Genomic DNA, 17,312 nt, shown 5'->3' on the forward strand with positions numbered 1-17,312 from the left:
CATATATAATTGGATCTACACTCCTTGGAGTAGAGCAGGTGTTATGGCCCTTAAGATTGTCTTGCCCGACCCCCGGAAAAACCCTGCCGCCTTCTATGAGGAGGTGGAGGGAGCTATCAGCTCTTGCACTATGATCTTAGCGGATATAGATATGTTCTTTGGGCTTATTTTGCCCCCTGATATGTGGAGAACAATACGTAAAAATTAATGACGCTGTGGCATTTGGTGCCATTTGAAGAAATAGAGGCGGACAGGGAATCTGCCCAGAAGCCCCAACAAGAGATATTAGATCTTCCTAAAGCTATTGTAACTAAATTAAAAACTCTCATACCCCCTAAGAAAATAGATTGGACTACGTTAGCATCCTGTAAACAGAAAAAGGATGAGTCAGTTTCTGATTTCTTTTCAAGATTTGAGGAGACATTTCATGATTTTGGTGGCCAGTCGTTGGCTGACGAGACTGGCAAACACCTGTTTGTTGACAAATCTGTTGCTAATATGTTACCTGAAATATCTAGTCACCTCACGGCCAGTGGAAGTTCTTGGACCACGTCCTCCCCAGTTTCCCTTCTGGCAATGGCACAATATTATGAGCGTCAGAAACAGGAAGGGAAGGGAAGGTAAAAAGGTTAAGGATTTTAAAACAAAGGTTATGATGGCCCAGGCGTATGGCTCACCATTTAGGAGAGGTGGAGGAGGCGAGCGTGCAATGCATACACCCGGAGCAATCCCTCTCCTTCAGGCGAATTTGTCTCCTGATCAGTGTGCCTATTGTAAAGAGACTGGGCACTGGCGTTCTGAATGCCCCCTTTTGCAAGGCCAACAATACCAGCGAGGAAGGGCAAGTATGAGAGGGCGTCCAGGGAATGTAGGAAGCAGAGGAGGTGCAAGTGCTCGCCGCCGGTTTGAGGCAGTTGAACAAGGACCGAACTAATGGGGGATGGGAGCACACTGCCTCACCTCCCAGCACAGTTCGCCCCTTAGCATTGTGGTAAATGCAGTTCACAGTGATTTCTTACTTGAATTTTAGCTGTAGTGGTTCACCAAAGTTGGTGCAGGTTAGTGCTGTGAATCTCTAGACACATGTGTTTCTGGATATTATCCGTCTTCAGTAGAGATAAAAAACGAAAATTCCTTCTGGGGTTGCTGGAAAGGCTGCCATAGTCTCTCAGGTCTCAGTACCTCTCTCTGGCGCACAGGTGCATCGCCAAGAGCTAGTCAGCTCAGTGGCTCAAGGGAGCCTTTTCAAACAAATGGGGGATGGGAGCACACTGCCTCCCCTCCCAGCACAGTTCGCCCCTTAGCATTGTGGTAAATGCAGTTCACAGTGATTTCTTACTTGAATTTTAGCTGTAGTGGTTCACCAAAGTTGGTGCAGGTTAGTGCTGTGAATCTCTAGACACATGTGTTTCTGGATATTATCCGTCTTCAGTAGAGATAAAAAACGAAAATTCCTTCTGGGGTTGCTGGAAAGGCTGCCATAGTCTCTCAGGTCTCAGTACCTTTTGACAAACGACATCAGTACCAAATGAATGACTATTCTGCTGACACACCCACAGATTCCGGTTATGCATTGGGATGCCTATGACGGGGTGTGGGACCGGTTGAGGTGCCAGTAGATCAAATGGGTCCCTATGTTGACGCAAATGTTTTGGGATCTAGTGATCGATTTCTGGTTAATACAGGGGCTACCCGTAGTGCCCCGTCTAAAAGGCTGGTTCCTAGGGCTTCCCTGTCTGGCACATTGATAACATCGATAGGGTTCGACGGAACACCTACACATAGCCCACTATCACAGCCACTTGAATTTGGACTAGATAGATTCACTGCAACTTGTCCATTCTTGGTCTCCCCTAACACTCCAGATAACATTGTAGGTATCGATATGCTAAAATATTTTCGTGCTACGATACGTTGTTCCCCAGAAGGTGTATGTGTTATCCTTAATGACAACTATCCAATAGTTGATAGATCTTGCCTTCTCAATGAGGACGTTGCTCTGGCGTCCCTACCTTGCACTTTGTGGGCTAGATCAGTCACTGATGTGGGTCAAATGGTTATTCCACCTGTACAAATTCAAGTGAGGGAGGGTGCCTCGTTGCCTCGTTTGCCCCAATATAAGATATCTCGAAAGAGCGAGGAAGCATTAGCAGGTATTGTTCAGGATTTGATTAAAGTAGGTGTAGTGGAAGAGGTTCCCTATAATACCTGCAATAGCCCTATCCTTCCTATTTTGAAAAAGAACACTGGTACTAAGATTTACAGTTTCATTATTGATTTGCGTGAGGTTAATAAAATAGTGGTGCCCCAATATCCGGTAGTTTCGGACATAACCCTCCTCACTGTGGTCCATCCCAATGCCACCACATTCTTTGTGATTGATTTGAAGAATGCGTTGTTCTCTATACCCTTTCACCCGGACAGCCGTTATCTATTTGGATTCATACTAAAAAACAGATCATTCAGGTTCTGTAGAGCTCCACAGGGCTATACAGAAAGTCCTAGTATTTACAGTCAAGCATTTAAGAGACAGCTTGATTCCTTTCCTGTACCAAAAGGGGTGGCCCCCATTCAGTATGTTGATGACATTCTGCTAGCTGCAGACACTCCTGCGCAATGTGAAGAAGGTACATTGTTGTTTTTATCGTTTCTTGCATCACGTAATCACAAAGTCTCAAGAAAGAAATTGCAATACCGTAGACAGCAGGTTACCTATTTAGGTCACCTGTCTAAGGAGGGATGTGCGCTCACACCAGATCGCATTCGGACCATTCTAGACACTCCTGTACCCTGTACTCAAAAAGATGTCCGTTCATTGATTGACCTTACTTCCTGTACGCAGTGGATCCCCTATTTTTCGCATATTATCAAATCTCTGTTAGCCCTTTTGACCGAAGACACCCCGATGCCCCTCCCATGGACTTCTGAGTGCCAGAGCGCCTTCCAACAGTTATGTTAAGCCCTTTGCTCTGTACCAGTATTAGGTACCCCAGATTACACTAAATCTTTCACACTCTATGTACATGAAAGGGAAGGTCTTAGCGCAGAGGCACGTGATAAATAACGCCCGTGTGCATATTTTTCAGCTGTCCTCGACCCAGTTGCTCGCGCGCTGCCTGGATGTTTCTGAGCAGTGGCAGCAACGGCTGTATCCATACGCCAAATTGAAGGAATAGTTCTATCACACAAATTGCTTGTATTAGTGCCCCATTCAGTTGATGCGTTGCTAAACCAAACAGACGCAACATCTCACCAGTGCTCGCTTGACAGGATATGAATTGACACTTTTGGCCCCCCATATCACGTTGAAAAGTTGCCTGATATTAAATCCTGCTACACTGTTACCATTTCCATCCACTCAGCCTCAGTAACAAGAGTCACATGATTGCATATTTCTCATCAAGAACAAACAAAAGATAGAGTTGACCTGCAAGACACTCCCTTCTCCATTACAGATGGGGAGTTATGGGTGGATGGGTCATGTTTGATATTGCCTGATGGCACTACATCTGCTGCCTATGCTATTATGACACTTCAGACACTAGTTGAGACATCTCGTATCCCACAGAAATCAGCTCAAGCACCTGAACTGATCGCTCTAACCAGAGCATTTGAGCTTAGTACAGACCTGATTGTCAATGTCTACACTGATAGTCAGTATGCGTTCGGGGTAGCGCACAATTTTGGCCGCCTGTGGAAAGAACGCTGTTTTCTCAGATTGTGCACTAGTTCTCCATGCACTATCTTCTTACTGCCTTAACCTATCCTAAGAAAATAGCTATTGTCAAGTGTAGCTCACACAGGAAGGTGACAGACAAAATAGGAGCAGGTAATGCCTTTGCGAATTGTACAGCCTGTGAGACTGCAACACAGCGAAGCACCACGTCTATGTATGAGGTTAAGTCGCAAGCTGAGCGTTGGCATGATGCTAGACAGGAAGTGTTGGATATGCAACAATTTCTGGAATTACAGAATCCATGAAATCTTTGAAGGATGAAACAGTATGGAACCTGACCGACATCGAAAAGCGATCGAAGAGAAACAATCTTTGAATTGTGGATATTCCCGAGGGCAAAGAGGACGCAGATGTCTGACAGTTCATGATCAGAACTCCAACACTGGGACTGGAAAATACAGCTCCAATCCCAGCAAGAAGATCCGGGGGCAGGCTGACAGTCTATTCTTATGTACCTCAATAAATTTCTGGCTAGGGAGGCCCTCTATGATCTGGCCAGACCAGATAGGAAAAGGGTGGGTAAGGGCTGTGACTTTTTTGTGAGGCCTGACTTTTGTCAAGCGACAGTTGAAAAAAGATGGCTACTGCAGCAACTAATGCTGTCATTTCAGTCAAAGGGTGCACAGGTCTTTTTACTTAATCCTGCCAAATTGAAGGTGATTTCTCAGAGGCAAATGCATTTCTTTCAATCTGAGATCCAAGCGAAGGAATTTTTGTTATCATTATAGGCTCGCAAGGGACAGCTGAATTGGATAAGTCCTGTATTTTACCTGCCAGGGAAGAATAAGTTGGATATTCTAAGTCATGAGATTCTAATTCTTTTTTTTCACTTTCTTCCCATCTCGTTCTGATTCTTTTTTTCGCTCTGTATCCTTGCTTTGGTCTCTTCTTTAGAGTATGTTGAACACCGACTGGAGGGGGAAGGGGTAGCTCCGCGGAGGAGTGTGGAGGCTCACTCAACTTCACCAGGGACAGTTGGTCCCTATGCCTCGAGTGATGGGAGGTATGGGAGGGAAGGGATGGGCTTTTGGGGGTAGAGGGGGGGAATTCACGGGTGGGGGGTGTGGTTTGGGGTTGGCGGAGGGGTGCACAATTGTCATTTAATTTGCATATTCAGTGTGTACGTCTTCATTTGAATAGGAAAATACCAAATAGTAGTGTCTCTAAGGCTTACTTGAATTGTTTGTATTATGTTATGAGCATAGGGAAAGAACTGCTACTCCACAAGGAAAATGGCTAGGGATAAATTACGAATTTGCTCTATAAATATCTGTGGCCTCAATGATCGCAAAAAAAGGAATTTATTTGCTAAATTGATTAGGCATCTGCAATTAGAGGTGCTATGTGTACAAGAAACACATATAGCTTGGAGTAAATGAAACTGGTTTAGAGATCTGGGCCTCGACCTATTGGCTTGTACACGTCAGGGCACCACTACACGGGGGTAGCAATTTTGGCAAAACATGGAGTTATAATTTGTAAACTTAAGAAGGAGGATCAATTGGGGCGATGGGTGATCCTGCAAGTGGCTATTAATGGTGCTTCTTTAACAATCTGTTCCCTGTATGGCTCAAACTTAGATGATCCTGAAGCTCTGAATTATCTGAGTGTTGAACTAGCTGCGTGGCCATCTCCGCTGATTCTCTGTGGCAATTTTATCATCCATTTAGAGAGCAGCTTCAACCTTGTTGGTAACTCCTTATACTCGGGTAGAAAGAGTAAGACCTTTAGAGCACTACAGGGGTTAGTCAGGGAATATGGACTAGTGGATATATGGCACAGACACAGACCGGGGGATCCGGATTTGACCTTTTGTCTGTGCTACATAACAAACTAGTTTGTCTGGATTATTTTTTTGGTTCATGTCAAACAGCTGAAAACGCTAGCATTGAATTGTATCCAAGAATAATTTCAGATCATAATCCGCTAATAATGGAACTGCTGTTAAGCGGGTTTTTTAGAGCTCCATCGACATGGACGTTTGACAGGAAGCTGTTATTCGATGAAGCCTATTGTAAACATATGGCTAAATGGATCACTGATTTTTCAATATAAATAAGGGTACTGCTCCTGAAATCATAGTGTGGGATGCGCTTAAAGCCGCTTTACGTGGGGAGACTCTTAGCTTTTCTTTGTATTGTCAAAGGCTAGCTGAGATAGTGCTGATAAGGAAAATTAGTGCTGCTCAAAAGATAGATGAGTGTCAACATATTATTGCTGCCATTAAATCTAAAATACACCAATATTTTGCGGAAGAGTTAGCTGCTAAATACATACAGTACAGGGCCGATATTTATGAATTTGGAAAAAACACTGGGAAATTACTGGCCAAACACATTCAACAGAGGGCGGTTGCGAACAGAATTAGTAGGATTCTAGAGCCACTTGATCAGATACAGGGCGCTCCGTCGGGAATTTTAAGTGTATTTCAAAACTTCCATCATCAGTTATATACAGTAAGAGGGGAAGCTACTTCGGAAAGTATTAGGGAATTTTTAAGCAGACAAAGTACGGCGAGAGTCACATTAGAACAAAATGAGGCTCTCACCGCCCCAATCACCTGGGAGGAGGTTGAGAAAGCAATAGTTTCCCTAGCCACGGGTAAAGCAGTTGGGCCAGATGGGATCCCCTTAGAGTTTTTTAGGACGTTTCGGCAAATGCTTAGTCCTGTACTGTTATCTTTATTCCAGCTTGTTCAACTGGGTCAGACCCCTAAATCATGGCAGAAGACTACTATTGTGGTGTTCAAGAAAAAGGGCAAACCTGAACTCTGCCCGGCATCATACAGACCTATCACACTCATCACTGGGTATAGTAAGATCTACTCGAAAATAATCGCTTCTAGGCTGGGCACAGTTATAGCTCCTTTGTTGTCTATCCGACAACACAGGTTCACCCCGGGTCGGGATACAACAGAACATGTCAAGAGAGCAATTGCCCTCTTTGATTGGGTGCAGGCCACTGGATCACCAATCGGGATGATCCTGTTAGACGCAGGGGAAGCGTTTGACAGGGTCTCCTGGCGGTTCCTTTGGTCTGTCTTACATTGGAAGGGATTTGCTACAGAATTTATCCAAGCAGTCCAAGCACTCTATGCAACACCGGAAACGTCTATTCGTACATTCGGACAAGTATCGCAAGCATTTAGTATCAGTAGAGGGACAAGGCAGGGGTGTCCCTGCTTCCCACTGCTATTTTCATTATACATAGATCCTTTCCTAAATAAGCTGGAAGCGGATACGAACATTGAGCCGGTCAAGGTTAACGATATTAGTTATAAATCACTGGCATATGTCGATGATATTGCGATTTTCACAAGCAATCTAAGGTCAGCTTTTCCAGTAGTGGAAGACCTGGCGAAACAGTATGGTGCAGTATCCGGCTATAAATTAAATGTGGACAAGACTCAATGTTTACATTCAGACAGCTCTCCTCCAGCAGACATTCCAACTGTATCAGAAGCTACTTATTTGGGGGTCAGATTACCAGCAGCAGTGAAACGTATTCCGGAACTTAATATCTTACCGGTGATTCATACAATTAATAAGTCTTTAGAGAGGCTAGATCATTTACATTTATCACTACATGGCTGCTGTAATGTTATCAAAATGTCTATTTTTCCCAAAATGTTATATTTTTTTCGGACAATCCCACTGGCACTCCCGACATTCTGTATCACAAAAATTGAAAGGGCCTGTTTTAGGTTTCTATGGGGCTACCGCCGGCCCAGAAGGGCAATCAAGTGGATGATTCTCCCCAGGCTAGGGGGTGGATGGGGGGTGCCAAATTTTCTATTATATCACTGGGCAGCATTATTGCAGCATATGGGAATACGTGTGACCGGAGACAGGGTTAGTTCAGAGGCCGTTAGTCCTACCATATATGAGCTGCTGTTAGGAGACGAAGCTTGGCAAAGGTTAGTTAAAATTCTGGAACCTAGTTACTACAAGAAGACAACATTTAAAATAGTTCAATCAGCTTATTCAATCTGGAGGAAGATTCGACTTAGATTTATGATACCCAACATCAATGCATATACCCCCTTTTCGGCGAGTGGTCTTCTACCAACTATATTTCAGGACAGAATTACATTCAGCTGGGGCATTGCAGGGATCACTGTTCTAGGGGACCTATGCCATGAAGGCCAATTAGCCTCATTTATGTCTTTATAAGAGAAGTTTGGTCTTTCTGGGAGTGATTTTTTTTAAAGTTTCTACAGATTCTGAGTTTCTTAGGCTTTAGCTTGCAAGGGGTGAATGGCAATCTGGGAACTATTGGTCTAATAGAAGTGCTGCGGAAACAATCACGGATTGGGGAAATTTATCAGGCATTACTGACTGAGCTCCCTGATGATTTAATAGTTCAAAATGCTAGCTGGAAGAGAAGGCTAGGAAAAGTAGGGATAAATATGGGGACATCATTGGAATTAGCTAACTGCGCGCTTATATCCGGAAGCCTGAAAACTCCGCATTTTATGTCTGCTTTCGACTTGTATTATACCCCCGCCAAGACTTGTAAGTGGGCTAGCTCCCGGGGAAGTTCGTGTAGTAGATGCCGGCTTTGGGGAGCAGACACTCTACATATGTTCTATATGTGTCCTGGTCTAGCACTCTTTTTAAGTGATACGAGTCACTTTTTGAATTTGATTCTTGTTACTCCTATAATATTCACTTCTAATCTGATTATCCTTGGGGTAGAAAGCGATGAGGCGGGAGACTCCCGTGGTAGGTCTGAGACCTGCTTCCTTTTCATCGCTATGGCCGTTCTAAGATTATGTATAACATCTCAGTGGATTAGTCCAGATGCTCCGACATTGATCAACTGGAGATCTAGGATGTTAGCGCTATACAACATGGAAACTTCAGTTTACAAAATGCGGGGGCGAAGAAGACAAGCATGGGGTCTAAAAATGTGGTCTCCTATTACCAGTTGGTTAGAGAAGACTGTTTAGCATGTAAAGGCATCTTCTGTTATTCATTAGTTTCCGCTCCCCTTGGTGATTTTTCTTCTTCTTTTTAGTGGGGTCTGATTCTCTCCTTTTTTTTTTTCTTCTTTCAATTTTTCTTTTTCTCTGTCTGTTTTAGACAATTAAGAAAGAATTGAATTGCTTTGCTTATTTCCAAATAGTGAATCGACAAATATTATTATATACTAAAGTCTAATATATATTGCTGATATGATAATGAAGATGTACTCACTGTGACAATTTATTTTTAAAATAATTAATAATAAAAAATAAAAGGATATGCAACAATTGGCCTCCTTTGATGAATTAGACCAATGGTCCAAGGAGGGAGCGCTGGATGATGATGGCTGTTGGAGGAGCAAAGATATGACTAAATGGAAGTTGCCCCCTGCATACCTATACCCTCTGATTCATATGGCACATGGTCCAGCCCATGTTGGTGCATCTTCAATAGCAAAGCAGCTTATGCAAGTTTGGGACCATCCTGACGTTGCTGCTACCGCTAAAAAGATAGTCCAGTCTTGCCTGGTCTGTCTTCAGTACAATCCTGGGAAGGGATCACAAACTCCAGTAGGGGGGTTTGGGACACCATCTGTACCCTTTAAGGTCCTTCAGATGGACTACATTCAGTTTGAGCGCTGCAATAACCTTAAATATGTCTTAGTAGTTGTCTGCGCCTTCAGCAAATGGGTGGAGGCATATGCTACAAAAGACAATACAGCCCTCACGACTCCGAAAATACTCCTGAAGGAATTCTTCCCTCGATTCGGTGCTTGTGGAATTTTATGGAGTGATAATGGGCCTCATTTCTTTGGACAGGTTGTAGAGTATGTCATGAAAGGGCTAGGGGTCAAGCAGAAGTTCCATGCTGCTTTTCACCCACAGTCAGCAGGCTTGGTGGAACGTTATAACTTCACATTGAAACTGAAATTGCAAAAATACAGGCTTCCACTTCTTTGAAATGGCCTGATGCATTGCCATTAGCACTGCTTTCCATCAGATCAATACCTTATACACGCTCTGGGCTTACCCCATATGAGGTTGTGTTTGGCAGGCCCATGAATATTTGAGGAATTCCTAAGCCTCGTCCTATACATGATGTGCCTCACACATTGAGTGATTATCTGTCTCAGTTAACTGACCGTTTATTTTCCATTCATCAGCAGGTTCAAGAAGCTTTCACGGACATGACTTGCGCCCAGGTGACCATGTGATGGTCAAACTATTTCAGTGAATATATTGTTTAGAACCTCGCTGGAGGGGCTCGTAACAGGCCCTCCTCACTGCCCGTACTGCAGTCCGAGTGACCAACAAGAAAAACTGGATACATGCTAGCCACTGCAAGAAGGTTCCACACACTTTAGTGGACCCGGCTGCATTAAAGGATCATCGAGACATTTTGGTTACAGAGACAGGACGAGCTGCATCGTCTGAAAGAACTGAAGATGTTTTTCCGGATCACACTATCCCCGGTACATCCAGGTACCTACTCCGACCCAGGAAGAAAGGCGCTCCAGTGCGAAACAAGACAGGTGAAGCCATTGTCCTGAGTGGTTAAGTCTGACTACAAAGGGGGGGCTGCCTATTAGTGGCTACTCGTCTCAACGTCAGTGAAGAAACCAACGTCCACTCAGGACTCTTAGGGCGCTACCTTTCTTGTCGGTTGCCGAAAGATGATCCCCCCCCCCCCCCCCCCCCCCCCCCAAGGAGAAGAAGGGGATTGGTGCGATAATGTATAATGGCTGTACACTTTGCATCCTTGGTTTGACTTTGATTGCTGCCCTTATCGCTACTGTAATGTGGGTGGTGGAGGAAGTAAGGCCTGGGGCTACCTTGCTCAATATTGCTGCTACATCGCCTACTACAAAGGAACACCACAATTTTGATTTACGCAACATGAAGAGGGGTATCGGCAAAATCTGAGAAACAATTCATTTCTTCAAATGTTGCATCAGACACACCAGCTAAGCAATGCTACTAACTGTTTGGTTTGTGGCAGGATTCTGCCTCATCAGAACATAAAAGGAATCCCGTTGCCACCACTGCCATTTTCTCACAATGGCTCATGCCAAGCTTGGTTTGAGCTTCTATATGCTTCCTACAAATTTAACCTCTCAGAAACATGGGATGTGGGCGACCTCGACGCCAAACAGAATAAAGTATGCTATCCCAACAAAGAGGAGGACCCACAAGCAAAGGGGACCGTCTTGGAGATGGAAGAATATAGTAGAGGAAATGCAGCAACAAAATATGTGTATCCAAACTCTAGATCAGCTAAAGGAAATGGGCCACCTGTTATCTCTATTGTTCTGACTTCTGGCCTCCTCTGTGAACAGAGTACAGGCAATGTGCTAATGGGTCACAGTAACTGTACTACAGTGTTGCAAATGTCTTCGAGGGGCCGAAGCAGCTTCCTCGCATCACGTCATACTAATTTTGTTTGTGGAGCTAAGGCATACTACTTCGTACCTTCAGGCTGGTCTGGTACCTGTTACATAGCCTTTCTTTTACCAGCTGTGTTTCTAGCTCCCCCGATATATCAGCAAGATTTGAAATTGTTCAATCACCACGTTGGTAGTAGGGGAAAACGTGCCATCGATGTCTCTGTAGTCGATCAGACATAGACCACATGGGGACAATAACCAGACTTTAATAAAGGATTTTTCTTCTTCTTCGTTGGCCCAGTACAAAACAGCAAGCTGGTCCGTCGCCTCACTCGTACATTGGAGGCAGTGATTAATCAGACTACTGCGGCCTTAGGAAACTTGACAGAAGAACAAGCATCAATCCGCATGGTCACTTTACAGAATAGACTTGTTTTCGATGTTCTTCTAGCTGACCGAGGTGGAGCATGCCGTGTCATCGGATCCAGCTGCTGTGTTTTCATACCGGACAATTCACCATCTGTCTATGCGGCCATCTCCAAATTACACAAGATAGCCACCGAAATACATCAAGACCCAGGAACATGGACTTGGACTGGGTGGTTTTGGGATTTACTTTTAATTTGGGATTTGAAAGCATTATCAGTCCTGTTCATATTAATAGCTATTATCTTCTCTTGTTGTTTGTGTGTTCATTGTGGACCAATGCTCTGTTCACTGTACACCATGCCCCTTAGAAGGGACAAAAACTGTCTTCGCTTATGCTAAAAGGGTCGTCTGTGGAAAAGTGTAAATTCTATGTTAGAATAAGCGACAGCCATTTTGACTAACGCGTCCATTTCTTTTCTATCGTATTAATTTTACTCTCTGCAGTTCGCCTTTTCACCCAGCCTGTGTCCTTCACTTTAGCTAACCTCTCTGACATGGTCAATCTGATGTACGTGCTGGGGCCTGCAGCTGCCGGTGCACCTGGTCTCGGATGTTATCAAATGATTGCTTATTGCCGTCATAAACCTTCCTTACTCCCCCTCATCTCCTGACCACCTGGTCACCCATCTGCTCTTGTTTGCCTATAGCTTTTTCCGTGCTTAAACTTGTTTCCTCCAGTTTTCCTTCCCATGCAATTACACTGCAACAAACCGTATATAAGGGTGATGGTTTTTGCATTCAATGTATTTTCTCCCACAACACTTGAGGGTGTTGTTGGGACGCGGGCCCGCTCATGAGTGTTTAATAAATTTGGTTTGTTTTACTTCACTCCAGTGCCGAGCTCTCTTTTGTTAGTCTTTGGACCCGTGGACGAGATGGTGACCCTGCACCAGTGTGCCCTCACAGGGGTACATTTCCACACGCTGTCGGGAAGACCCGCAAACAGTACCTTTTAGAAATGCAGGGCGTTGGCGACCTCTCGTTGAGCTTTCAAAAGCACGGCGTCCGCAGGCGTCTGTTCCGGAGTTCGGTACAGGAGTCGTCGGGCCCTTGAAGTCTCTACGTTTCAGATCGAACTCCTCTCTGATGAAGTCAGGAGCGCTGGCATCGACAGACGTTGAGTGCTGAGGTGTGAAGTGCAGTGGTGTGGCGTGCAATGCCCTCAGGTCGTGGTGCGAGCGGCGGCTCGGTGGCGGCATTGTCGTTGAGACCAGTGTCGCGGTGTGAAGTGAATGCGGTGCTCGTCGCGGTGCTGGCAGGTCGCGGTGCAAGCTGCGGCGTCGTTGCTGAAGCGCTGTTGTCGGCTGACGAACTGGAGTCGATGGCGCCGGCATCGGTAGGCCAAGGGTGCGGTGCGGGATGAGGGTGGCGCGTCATGTAACTTTACGAATGGTGCCCTCTAACCACGGTGCAAGCAGCGGCGTAGATTTCAGTGTGGAGCATCAATGTCGGGGATACTAAGGCGTCGTGGTGAAGCAAGGCGGTGCGGAGTGCGGTGCCTACAGTTCGCGGTGCGAGCAGCGGCTTGGTGGTGCCGTCAGCAGGCGTCGTGTTGAGACCAGGGTCGCGTTGCGGCAGTGCCCTCTGCGGTGCCTTCAGGACACGGTCAGCGGCAGCGTCGGTTTGCTTTTTCCTCTGTTGCAGCACAAAACACACAGTCCCCAGTGCAGACGGCAGAAGAGCTTGAGGTCTTTGCTGTTCCTGAGTCCTCTTGAACAGGGGGCAAGCTCTACCAGAAGTAGATTGCAGAAAGTTCAGTCCAGTCCCACTGCCCAAGAAAGAAGCAGCCACTGCAGGCCAACTCAGCAAAACACACAGGAAAATGGTAGTTCCTCCTCACAGCTTCTTCAGCTCTTCTTCTTGGCAGTCTTCTTGATACAAAAGAGTTCTAAAGTTCAGGGGTCTGGGCCCCAATATTTATATCCCAAAATCCTTTGATCTCTTAGGCAGAGAGTGTCTGTGCCCAGCCAGAACCAGTTCTGCCTTCTCTGGTGTGACTTCCTGGCAGGAGGTGGAGACCGCATTGTCAGAGGCAGACCAGACCCTTTGAGGTGCGAGGAAATCTCCTCACCCTTCCCCAATTGCAGCCCAGGTCTATTCAGCCCCTTCCTGACCCACCTAGACTATCTGGAACCACTCCTGCTCTCCAGCTTTCTGTCACCAAAAACCCAGACAGGCAATCCACATTCCAGCAGAGGCACACGGGATGAATGAGCAAGAAAAGACCTCCTATCTAAAAGTGGTATTTTCGAACACAGAATGTAAAAATCACCTTCACTAAAAGGTGCATCTTTAGATTCTGAGTTCAGGCATACTAAACTTTATATTCCTACCTAGTTCCCAGGGCCAGTTATGTTTATAAGATATTATAAACAAACTTCCCTTTCTGTCCTTGGCGGAACAGGTAGCATTGCAAAAGTGAAAAACGAAATTGGCAGTAATTCACTATCAGGACATGCCATACACACCAGGGCATGTCCTACCTTACACATACACTGCACTCTGCCCACAGGGGTACCTTGGGCCTACCCTAGGGGTGGCTGACATGTAAGAAAAGGTAAGGTTAGGGCCTGGAAAGTGGGTGCACTTGCCAAGTCGACATGGCAGTACCAGACTGCGCACATGCCCTGCAATGGCAGGCCAAAGTCACATTTATGGGATGTTTGGGTGGGTGGCACAATCCAGTGCTGCAGCCCACCAACAGCATTTGATCTACAGACCCTGGCACACACAGTGCACTTTACTAGGGACTGACACATAAATCAAATAGGCCAATCATGGAAGCACCAATCCATAATACATGATACCACAGGAGCACTTGTACTTTACCACCGATCAACAGTGAGAAAAGTGTGCAGAAACACTAAGCCAGCACAAAGAGTCAAAACCGTGAGGTCAGAAAGCAAAAACTCAGGGGAGACACGCCAAAAGATGCCAAGTCTAACAACCCCTCTTTACGGTGGTGACTATTGTCCCCTCTACTCATTCTCTGTGGGGACTCACATGGATGGTAGCTTGATTAGTAGTCCAGGGTACAAGGCCTTTGTAGGTGTACATTTTTGCATTCACACTGTTTGGATATGCGAATGATGGAGTCCATAGGACTACAGATGTGTGAACTACACAAATGGTTGTCTTATTTGTACTGGACTGCCAGTGTCCATTTTAGATATGTGAGGCTGCACACACGTCTTTCCTGTCGCTTTTCTGAACAAGTTTTCTCTGGTTGGGAGAATTAGCCCACTAGATCATTTAGTATAGCCGCAGTAGCCTTGCCAGAGTGAAACCTCTGTCTTCGTATTTCTTGTTCATGATCTGCATCTATGTGGATTTGGTCTCACCACCCGGGCCATCCTTAATTGGTCTCTTGATGGACAGCAAGGCTGCATGATCTGAAAATTAACTGATCACGTCTGAACCATGCATCTTCTGGATTAAATGGACCCATCCATATCCAAAACGTCTATAATTAGCCAGGCTTTGCCTAGAATACATAAGCAGCCAGGCTTTACCATGGGAGACGGTTTCTACTCCAATTTGACCAGTTCATTGTTGTATGATTCAACTGTACACCATACAATGCATGTGCACTATTGCTGGAATAATGAAGCAAAGTGGCACTGCTTCTGTTTAGCTACACTCCTTTCACAAAAGACTCAAGTCTGGAAAGGTCTGAGACTCATTGCTGAAAGCTGTTGAGAGAGGAAGACTTGCCTACTAGCACAAACCGCTCGAGGGCCCTTCCCAGGTGGATTTAGCTTGCCCTGCAGACAACTGTCAAAGAGATGCTTTATACAGCCTCAGCAGACTAACACAAGGTCACCTCATCCAGTTGCTCAGGAAAATAATACAACAATATTTTGATACATCAGGCTGTGAAAAATCTTTAAAAATTTACCAGACCTGCAAGTCTAGTGACATGAATAATCTACTTGACCTGCCTATAATGTACTTGACCCAGAAACTGGTCTCCAATTGTGTGATTCTCTGAAAATATTTTATTTTACAGAACCGCTTTTTTCTTCTTAATCACATACAAGGCCACCTTCAAATATGCGAGTTCAGGATTTCTGCTGTACAAAAAAACTCTAGTTTGATTTAAAAGGCTAAACGTTTGCTTCAGGTATAATAAGAATCTAGCCCACATATAGGGTACACATGACCCCTGCCTTGCCTCTTAAGTCACTAGTAGCATTGTCATCAAGCGGGCCAGAATGTTTCTCAGTTAATGTTAAAAATTCATATTTAACAATATATTAAAGTGTGATGTGATAGCACACTGTTGTTTGCCAACAGCATATTTTGCATTGAAATGGCCACAAACTTTGCCACTAACATGCAATTTTACTGATAAAACTATAGCATATAGACAATCTGTGGAAATTGAGTTTCAGCAAAATATCTATCATTTGGACATCACCAAGTAAAGTGTCCTGATTTGTTTTCATCCTATTATTTTCATCACACCGAGTTACAAAAATGTGCTTTCATAACTACTCAAATAGTGCAGTTTATTTACAAGCTATTTAAATGTTGTGTGATAGGGAAAGAAACCTGACCTCCTACTTCCTTACATTTTACACTCATTGTAAACCACGATTGTCAGACAGTTCACTTTACAATATCCTCTAACTTAGTAGCCAGAGAAAGACAAGTAAATCCCAACTTCCAGTATAAAATAAGCAGTAAATTGTAATAAGGCATAAGCTGACATCTGACCTCTGTCCCTGAATGCAGTCAAATGTGACAAGATGAAAGAAGATTTAAAGGGATCTTTATTGTTCACTCGCTTTCTGAGTGAATATAACACCTGTTTTTTGTTGGCTCGCCAGAAAGGGCCAGTTGCCCTATAAATAGTTCGCCCTGATAAAATCTAACTTGCCATTTTGGGTGGAGAGTAGATTTTCCAAGACCTCTATGTGAGAGGACTCCTCTCTTTTATCATCTAGAAGGAGTTAACGTCTTCCCTGACTGTCCCCTTTTTGTTGGGTGGATGTACCTACCTCTCAGAGGTCTCATGCAGCCAGCAGGAAGAGAACATTGGCATTGTCTCTGTTGCACAAGTGGTTCCAAAGATATTGTGGCTGGAACTTCTAATTCAAGACCCCTTGTCCACACCGGTTGTCCACCTTCTGCTGATCATCCCAGTGCCCGTTGTGGGTGACTCCAGGCCTCTGTGTGCCCCCTGCCAATGAGAAGTCACAATTGCGACATGCAGATTCTGAGATACAACTCCAATTCCCCGTTGTACGTATGATACACCTTGTGAATTTACTTCCCCCTCATAAGTAGAGCAGTAACTGCTGGACTTGTAAATCCTATGTATTCTAACTCTCCACCAGACACCTGATTAGATGTCAAATAACCCCTGTTGCCACCACAAGGAGAAATCCAAATAAGAGGATGTATTTATTTTTGTAATTTTATTTTTTGGGGGGGGGAGGGGTACCGTAGTACAATCGCTGCTTAACAAACTAACAGAAGTGTGTTTTAGACTTGGATGTAACTCTGTAAAATAATTTGAAGCTTAGCTAACCTCTGCGCTTCTGAACCTGCAAATGAACCTTCTTCTATAGGATAATATTCGCCATAGGGCTAAACTACAACACCTTGCACTAACGAGTTAGAATAGCGTTTGAGGTTAATTCTCCGGACCAGAAAATGCTAGGCTTTTCCACATCTTACTTTGTTTAGCGTGTTGAATGTTTAACAATGCCTGTAACAAAGCCCTACTCCTTTTGAAAATAAATAGCTGCCTAAGCATTCAAGTTATTAGGCAGGTTTTAAGGTTTTGCAT

The 17,312-nt window shown here is 44.7% G+C and overlaps 1 protein-coding gene across 12 annotated transcripts in view; it reads left to right on the forward strand.

The window, feature by feature from the left end:
• Positions 1-17,312, forward strand: part of LOC146855858 (uncharacterized) — a 922,371-nt gene that overhangs the window by 241,487 nt on the left and 663,572 nt on the right. The gene's annotated exons all lie outside the window — the stretch shown is intronic.

This window comes from Triturus cristatus, chromosome 4_1 (genome assembly GCF_964204655.1).
Source record: "Triturus cristatus chromosome 4_1, aTriCri1.1, whole genome shotgun sequence".
NCBI lineage: Eukaryota > Metazoa > Chordata > Amphibia > Caudata > Salamandridae > Triturus > Triturus cristatus.